The sequence below is a fragment of the Podarcis erhardii genome, assembly GCF_964252035.2.
Source record: "Podarcis erhardii genome assembly, chromosome: 5".
In the NCBI taxonomy this organism is placed as follows: Eukaryota; Metazoa; Chordata; class Lepidosauria; order Squamata; family Lacertidae; genus Podarcis; species Podarcis erhardii.
This window is the reverse complement of record NC_138509.1, coordinates 56,449,170-56,458,389: the sequence shown is the minus strand read 5'-3', so window position 1 is coordinate 56,458,389 and position 9,220 is coordinate 56,449,170.

Sequence of the window (9,220 nt, the reverse complement as noted above, 5' to 3'; positions counted from 1 at the left end):
AGGCCATTGTTAAATGCCAGGACATTTTGCTTTGCTTTCCTATTCTATTAGCACTTGGCATGTCAGCAAGGGCCAAAAAGTTTAAAAACTTCCTGCATCTTTCCTGGCATCGAAGCTTATCACTGATTCCATAAACATGGCCTTAGATTTCTTGACGGCTACTGGCTGGTTCACGCATACAGCCTTATCCCCAATCACTGTATTACCATGTAATCATTGCTTGCATATGTGGATCCAGCACCCCAAGTTGAAGTTTTGCATTATCTGATATAACTTCAAATGTGGTGCATTTCAATTAAGTCAGCTTGCAGCCATGCATGTATGACTCAGGCTCTGTTCTCACCATACATTTAAAGACACCCTCCACAAGAATCTTGGGAACTGTAGTTTACCCACAGAGCTACAGTTCTGGCACCCTTAACAAACTACAGTTCTCAGAATTCGTGGAGGGGCAGGTAGAGATGTGCTTTAAATGTGCCTTTAAATTTGTATGCAGCATCAGTCTTTGCTTTTGAAAGAATAAACAGATTAAGGGCTAATATTATACCTTAGAGAACCATGAAGCTGTTTTCTTTAATGTGTTTCACAACTGTTTTCACCACCTAGCTGTGTACATCAACAAGGCTTCATTAGTGTCAGATTCGTTTCTGTGCACATCAAGGGGTGCTAACGGGGCAGGGATATCTTTACACCTTGGCTAGAGACAAAATGGATGTGGGTGGCACTGTGGGTTAAACCACTGAGCCTAGGTCTTGCCGATCAGAAGGTCAGCGGTTTGAATCCCAACGGGGTGAGCTTCCGTTGCTTGGTCCCTGCTCCTGCCAACCTAGCAGTTCGAAAGCATGTCAAAGTGCAAGTAGATAAATAGGTACCGCTCTGGCGGGAAGGTAAATGCCATTTCCGTGTGCTGCTCTGGTTCACCAGAAGCGGCTTAGTCATGCTGGCCACATGACCCGGAAGCAGTACGCCGGCTTCCTCAGCCAATAAAGCGAGGTGAGCGCCGCAACCCCAGAGCCGGTCACGACTGGACCTAATGGTCAGGGGTCCCTTTACCTTTACCTTAGAGACAAAATAAGAACAGCTTAAGGACTCATGAAGCTGGTTTGAGGAACAATGCATCAGACAGTAGTATTTTATGACAAAGTGCAGGGTATATATGCATATTTTGGATAGCATAGTATGAATCAGGACTGAAAACCCAGCACTGGAAATGCCTGGAATGCATGGTAAACGCAGCCTAAGCCTGATTTCCTTATATATTGGGCTGACATACATTGATTGAGACCTGTAAACTCATTGCTACTGTGGAAACTGGCAGCTTAGTTAACTTTTGTGACACCTTTGCTTTGAAGTGAGTTGCATGTTTTTCACAATTGGCCTGAGAGCAGCAAAAGATGGAGAGATTGCAAGAGGGGGAAGGAAGCAACCAAACAGGTTAGCAACAACAGATTACAAACTGCTGGGTAAGAAATCTTGTGGTATCTCCAAACATCTGAACAGGTTCACAATACTTTGCTCTTTGGCCCTTCAATGAAATCGAAGCAGTTGTTCCTGCTGCTTTGGTAGTAAAGACAACAAGTTGCATTCTAAAAAAAAAAAATCTTACATAGCCCTTGAACCCATAACTTGTAGCCTGTGAATGATTTATTCCTAAACTGAGAATTACAAATCGAGTAACAGCATCTAACAATTCCAGAAATCAGTAATGCTGCTTAAATTTATGTGACAGATTTGAATTATATGTTTGGAACAGCAGTTTGATATTATGGATTGGAATTAGCAGGGATCAAAAGGGGAATTTACTCACACCAACCTCCCCGCAACCCTGGGGGGCGGGGCTCTCAGAATAATGTGGATTGTGCATTCTTGGAGGCAGGGAATATCTGACACACATGTTGGTATTTGAGGGGCTAGAGAGGCACTTTATTGAAAGGTCTTTTGCATGGCTACCACATGACTGGATAGAGGATATGAGTACTGTACAAGATGGTTTGGAGAAGCCAGGGACAGATTGCTCCATTATGCCTTGCTTGTGAGCTTTCATGCAGCAAGTGGCTGCTCACTGTTGTCTCGTGGACCTTTAACCTGATCCAGCAAGGGAAATCCTGGCATTCTTATGTTGCTTCACTGATGTTCGAAAAACCCAGATGTGAAGCATGTTTGAACAGCTATTCTTCTCCCTTTAAGAATGGTAGATTAATAAAGATGCATTATAACACTAAAAATTGAAAATTGATGTTTAACTATGAATTATGAAGAGTTATATACACTCTGAAACTATGTTTATAGAAAATCCATCCATATTTCAGCTAACCCTAGAATTAGGTGTTTTCTTGGCCAGAGCATCTTGGCCATCTTTTAAATTGGGTGGCAAACCTGTGGCCCCGCAGATGTTGCTGGACTACAGTTCCCAGAATGCCTGTCCATGTGTCATTCTGGCTAGGGCTGATAGGAATTGGAGTTCAACATCATATGGAAGGCCACTGGCTGCTCTTCTTTATTCCCCACCACCCCTGTTTAAAGCCTTTTCAGATTTAGCACCTAAATCTGTAGCTTCCTCCAATTTGTACATTAATTAAGCCAAATGCTACCTTTAGAAAACAAATGATGGCTTTCATGGCCTCTTACTGGGAGATAAAACAGCAAGTATTATTTATGGTAATTCTTTGCATATTGCTTTTAAGATGCTGTTTTGATCTGGTTAGAACCCTGGGGCTGCCATATGCTAAGAAGTTGCTGTTAAGTGAATTGACCTTATCAATATTAAATGTCCAATTCCCCAGCAAGCAAGAAAAATAAATAAATGTCAAATCAGGAGCAGGGGGCCATATATACAGCAGGAAGCCATTGAGACTGAAGCCTGTCAGGTTAATTTTTAATTGCTTTATTGTAGGGCCTCATAAAAACTCGGATAAGAAAGCAACAAAGGTGCTCCATATTTTTAGTACTGTTCTGTTCTTAAAAAGAACCAAGCAGTAAACCAGTCTGATTGCATTTTGAAACCAAGTGCTTGTTTGCACAATTGTATCAAGACAGCAGCTTAACCCTCTTCAGTCTTGGAAGGAACGAACAAATGAACAACTGTTGGGATAGCAAAAGATTCTGCAGGAGTTGGACTAGATGGCCCTTGTGGTCCCTTCCAACTCTACAATTCTATAATTCGGAGGGAGGGAGGGAGGGAGGGAGGGAGGGAGGGAGGGAGGGAGGAAGGAAGGAAGGAAGGAAGGAATTAAATGGAGTGGAACTAGACGGAATAAGATAAGAAGAAGAAGAAGAAGAAGAAGAGGAGGAGGAGTTTGGATTTGATATCCCGCTTTATCACTACCCTAAGGTGTCCCAAAGCGGCTAACATTCTCCTTTCCCTTCCTCCCCTACAACAAACACTCTGTGAGGTGAGTGGGGCTGAGAGACTTCAGAGAAGTGTGACTAGCACCCAGCAGCTACATGTGAAGGAGCGGAGACGCGAACCCGGTTCACCAGATTATGAGTCTACTGCTCTTAACCACTACACCACACTGGCTAAACTCATACATGACAGATGGATAGAGCTGATGAGCATAGTGAAACTGATTGAGGTGTTTCTCACTCAGATCTGATTCATGAGAGCATTGTTTTAAATTGGGTTGATGTTCCAAACATTTCCCCTTCCTCATACCGCCTATAGTGGAAAGGAGAGTCTGAGGAGTGATGCCAGACCACCTGCTTTAAGAAATTATCACCATGGTATCTCCCCAGTTACAGCTTCCTGCCCCCCACTATTCAAGTGTAAGCCTCCAATCCCTGTGCTGTCTAATTTTGTGACTACAAATGCTGCAAAAGTGTCCAGTGCCCCCCTCCCACATCCAAAGAAAACAAAAACTGAAAGGGAAATTCTCACTGCTCAGAGGAGTGGGGTGTGTACAACTAAGGCATTCAATGCTAAAGGCACTAGGCAAAAGATTATGGGACAGCCAACTGCCCTGATCCTGGTCAAGACAGAAAATCTAAATAAAAAAAAACCCATAAAAATCCAACTTTAACATAACTTACCTGTTACAAATGCCTTGCAAACGCAGGTTACATGACCCACTTAGAGAATGTTTTTATATGGCTAGCAAAGCAAAAAGAGCTGAGAGTGAATCAGGAATGACAAATCAGTGGCCTGCCAGATTTTGCTGGACTTCAGGTCCCATTATCCTTTTCAATTGGCTGTGCTGGCTGGGGCTAATGGAATATGGCCATCTGGAGGTCCACTGGTTAGCCATCCTTGGTGTACATGTTTGTACAACTTTACTTATCTTTCCTATACCCACTTATCTGGGAGTAAATCCCACATATCTTGGTGGTACTTCCTTTTGAGTAGACAAATATAGGATTGTCTTGTGATTAGTTTGGTGTTTGATTTTGGCACCAGAGGGAGCTGCACTGCAATAAAAAGAAGATTGAAGAGGTAAAGTATCTGATCTTAACCACAGGGAAAAACAATATTAAGCTCCATACAAGTACATTTCTGTGGCTAAATGTATGGAGGGGCAGTGTATATGGCAGTATATATCATACCATATAAGGTTGTAAACTGCCAAAAGATTGGAATGGAAGGTGCTACATAAATGTTTAATATACAAATAAAGAAAATAAAAACAGACTTACTAGGCAGTGCTAAGCCTATTTATCAGTGAAGACAATGGGGCGTTTCTATGTCAAAATAGTTGGGCTATAAGTGTATATAGATCTGAAATAGGAATGTGCAATGATATAATCTACTCCCCACGGAAATAAATGGCACAGTTGCCTCCAACAGGCCTGACAGATCTTGACTGAAATCTTTAGCCCACCAGATGTCATTGGACTACATCTCCCATCACCCCTAAGCATTTCCATATTGGCTGAGACTGTCAGGAGTTGGGAGACCAACAACATCTGGAGGGCCACGTTTTTCACCTCTGTGCTTCTGGAAAGATGCTAGCCATCTGGAAAATGGTTTGGAAGCTACAACTTTTGCGGAATTCAGTTGTTAAAGTGCTAAATGCTAAGCAATACAGCTTATTGAAACCACATAATACTGGTTCTTCAGGAGCTGCACCAGTTGCCTGTATTCTACTGAGCCCAGTTCTATGTGTTGATGTTAACTTACAAAGCCTTAAATGACATAGGATCCAAATAGTTTCCTTATACCACCCTGTCTGGGACACTCACACCCTCAACTATGAGATTTGCTTTCAGGTATTTCTTGCTGCTGTTCTTATTTGGTTTCCAGCACAGCTGAAGATGTTCCCTAGGCCTTTGGGAAAGTGTGTTTCTTCAAGGCTTGCTAGAGAGGTTAAAAGCAACAAAAAAGGCTTTTATGGGTATGTTCGTAGCAAAAGGAAGAACAAAGAAACAGTGGGGTCACTCAGAGGAGAAGATGGTGAAATGCAAACAGGGGATACAGAAAGGGCCGAACTCCTCAATGCCTTCTTTGCCTCAGTCTTCTCCGATAAAGAAAACAATGCCCGACCTGAAGAATTTGGAGCAAATGATTCAGCAGAGGAAACACAGCCCAGAATAACTAAGGAGATAGTACAAGAATACTTGGCTAGTTTAGATGTATTCAAGTCTCCAGGGCCAGATGAACTGCATCCAAGAGTATTAAAAGAACTGGCAGATGTGATCTCAGAACCACTGGCACTCATCTTTGAGAATTCCTGGAGAACAGGCGAAGTCCCGGCAGACTGGAGGAGGGCAAATGTTGTCCCTATTTTCAAAAAGGGAAAAAGAGAGGACCCAAATAATTACCGCCCAGTCAGTCTGACATCAATACCAGGGAAGATTCTGGAGCAGATCATTAAGCATACAGTCTGTGAGCACCTAGAAAGGAATACTGTGATCACCAATAGTCAGCATGGATTTCTGAAAAATAAGTCATGTCAGACTAACCTGATCTCGTTTTTTGATAGAATTACAAGCCTGGTAGATGAAGGGAACGCAGTGGATGTAGTCTACCTTGATTTCAGCAAGGCATTTGACAAGGTGCCCCATGATATTCTTGTAAAGAAGCTGGTAAAATGCGGACTTGACTATGCTACCACTCAGTGGATTTGTAACTGGCTGACTGACCGAACCCAAAGGGTGCTCATCAATGGTTCCTCTTCATCCTGGAGAAGGGTGACTAGTGGGGTGCCACAGGGTTCTGTCTTGGGCCCGGTCTTATTCAACATCTTTATCAACGACTGGATGATGGACTCAAGGGCATCCTGATCAAATTTGCAGATGACACCAAACTGGGAGGGGTGGCTAACACCCCAGAGGACAGGATCACACTTCAAAACGACCTTGACAGATTAGAGAACTGGGTCAAAACAAACAAAATGAATTTTAACAGGGAGAAATGTAAAGTATTGCACTTGGGCAAAAAAAATGAGAGGCACAAATACAAGATGGGTGACACCTGGCTTGAGAGCAGTACATGTGAAAAGGATCTAGGAGTCTTGGTTGACCACAAACTTGACTTGAGCCAACAGTGTGACGCAGCAGCTAAAAAAGCCAATGCAATTCTGGGCTGCATCAATAGGAGTATAGCATCTAGATCAAGGGAAGTAATAGTGCCACTGTATTCTGCTCTGGTCAGACCTCACCTGGAGTACTGTGTCCAGTTCTGGGCACCACAGTTCAAGAAGGACACTGACAAACTGGAACGGGTCCAGAGGAGGGCAACCAAAATGGTCAAAGGCCTGGAAACGATGCCTTATGAGGAATGTGTAAGGGAGCTGGGCATGTTTAGCCTGGAGAAGAGGAGGTTAAGGGGTGATATGATAGCCATGTTCAAATATATAAAAGGATGTCACATAGAGGAGGGAGAAAGGTTGTTTTCTGCTGCTCCAGAGAAGCGGACACGGAGCAATGGTTCCAAACTACAAGAAAAAAGATTCCACCTAAACATTAGGAGGAACTTCCTGACAGTGAGAGCTGTTCGACAGTGGAATTTGCTGCCAAGGAGTGTGGTGGAGTCTCCTTCTTTGGAGGTCTTTAAGCAGAGGCTTGACGACCATATGTCAGGAGTACTCTGATCGTGTTTCCTGCTTGGCAGGGGGTTGGACTCGATGGCCCTTGTGGTCTCTTCCAACTCTATGATTCTATGATTCTAAGGCTAGCTGCAATGTGATGAATGTCTGTTTGCTACATAATATGGTAGTATTTTAGACAAGCTTTAAACTGTCATGTTCTGTGTTATAGTTATAATATGTAGCTCTTTTTGTTTGTAAACTGCCCTGGCATAAAATCACTGTTTAAAAATCAAATGAATATATATATATTCCATTCCATGTGCAGTTTTGTTTGTTTGTGTTGGAGTGCTGGCTTCCATGATACCGTAAACTTTGTGCCCTTTGTGTGTGAAAATGTCCCGTTTTAGACTATCCTAGTAAACTAGGCGTCTTTAACTATACATTTCCACTTTCTAGATGTTGTCGGCATAGCTTAACTGTGTGTGTGTGTGCATGCGCACAACTGAGTCATGTTTTGATACAGAAATGTTAAAACATGCAATAATAATCACATCCTAACTTTCAGCTTTCCATTTAGCTTCGAATAACTATTTAGGTACTTCTTGCCTCCATTCTGAGAGATGTACAGATGTCAGACTTGCAGAGTTTTCTAGTAGCCAGTCTTAGGATTTTCTAGTAGCCAGTCTTGGGATCATTGTATGTCAATTTTAATTTTGTAAATGATTTGGAAGTACTTCAGCCATTTTGGGATAGACATCTAGTCCTCAGATATCTGTATATATACCTATACACCATTTAATTTTTTTCCAAAGTAATCAGAATGTTTTGAACTATAATTCTAAAGGTCCTTGATCAGAAACTAATTTTACTGAAGAGTGCATTTTATGCTTGATTTGCAAACCGCTGCATTAGCAGCACTGAAGTGACCTTCCGAGGCAGCAGACCTGTGCAGTGTGTATAGAGGTCCTGGGAGGCCCAGAAGATTCTATGATTCTATGATGAGACCCCCTCTCACCCTCCCTGTATAATATGTAGTGTCTATAGATTAGGTTGCAATCTTTCTATTTCACAAATGTTGGTCCTCTATTAGGAAAAAGTATTCTACGTAGAGGGAATGAGATTATATAAAAATGTACTTAAAGAACAGTTGTCTCAAAACACTATGCTATTAAAGAGATCACAGAACATGCAAAAAAGTTGCTCTTTTCAGTGTAACTCATGAGTGTTTCTCATATAATTTACTCTTGGAACTTGTTGCTCAGGCAAGGAGCAAACAGAAGTAGGGGATGTGGCAATGGGTGACACTCAGCCAAATATCACCATACCTTTTTTAAAAAAAAACAAACAAAATCCCACATGCCTACAGCTACACAAATATGCTCCATAGTGTTCCCAGTCAGGTACTATGTGATTTTTATATTGGATTTTCTTCCCAGTATTGAATGAAATGTGGATCAGGAAAAACTGAATTTAGGGAAAAGTGCAGGATGAGGAGAAAGCTGCAAAAACAAAAACTGAGTCACAAGAAGATGGCTTGCAAGCTAAATCTACCTATTTTTAAGCCAAGGTATCAAACAACAGTATGGATCCCAGAAGGATGCAATTAATCGCTGAAGCAATATATTCATTGCAGTGACTAACAAAACAGAGATATCAAACTCTAAAGCAAAATGTTTAGGGATCTGAAATGTTTTGCTTTTAAGACTTTAATATCAGTATTACTGTTGTGCATATTGAGCCAGTCACTCTCAGCCCTAGCCTACCTCACAGGGGTCTTGTGGGGGATTAAATGAGGGGCGGGGGAGAACCATAATGCAAGCCACCTCGAGCTCCTTGGAGAAAATGGTGGGATATAAATGCAGTGATGATGAAGACATTTATTACATGGACAATTGGGAGAGCAGGGGTTTCACAGACCATTGTCTCTGCAACCTATGAATGTGAAATTTTTACGAGTTTTGATAGCCCGACAGGGACAACAGCCTTGAAAGAGGAAAAACCGTCAAAGGCGGTAAATGCGCACAACAAAAGAAAACGCCGACAGGGGAAACGTGCCTCTGTGACAGCGAGGTCGAGGAGGGCGGACCTGAGGGAAGGAGCGCATCCTTCACGCACGAGCAGTTTCGCGCTTAAGATCTCAAGAGGAGCCGGCACGAAGCTCTCGCCTCTATTGGCCACCCTTCCCACCAATCGCCGCTCTCCTCCCTTCCCATTGGCTCGTCGTTCAGCCCGGCTTCGGGTAACACACATACACACAA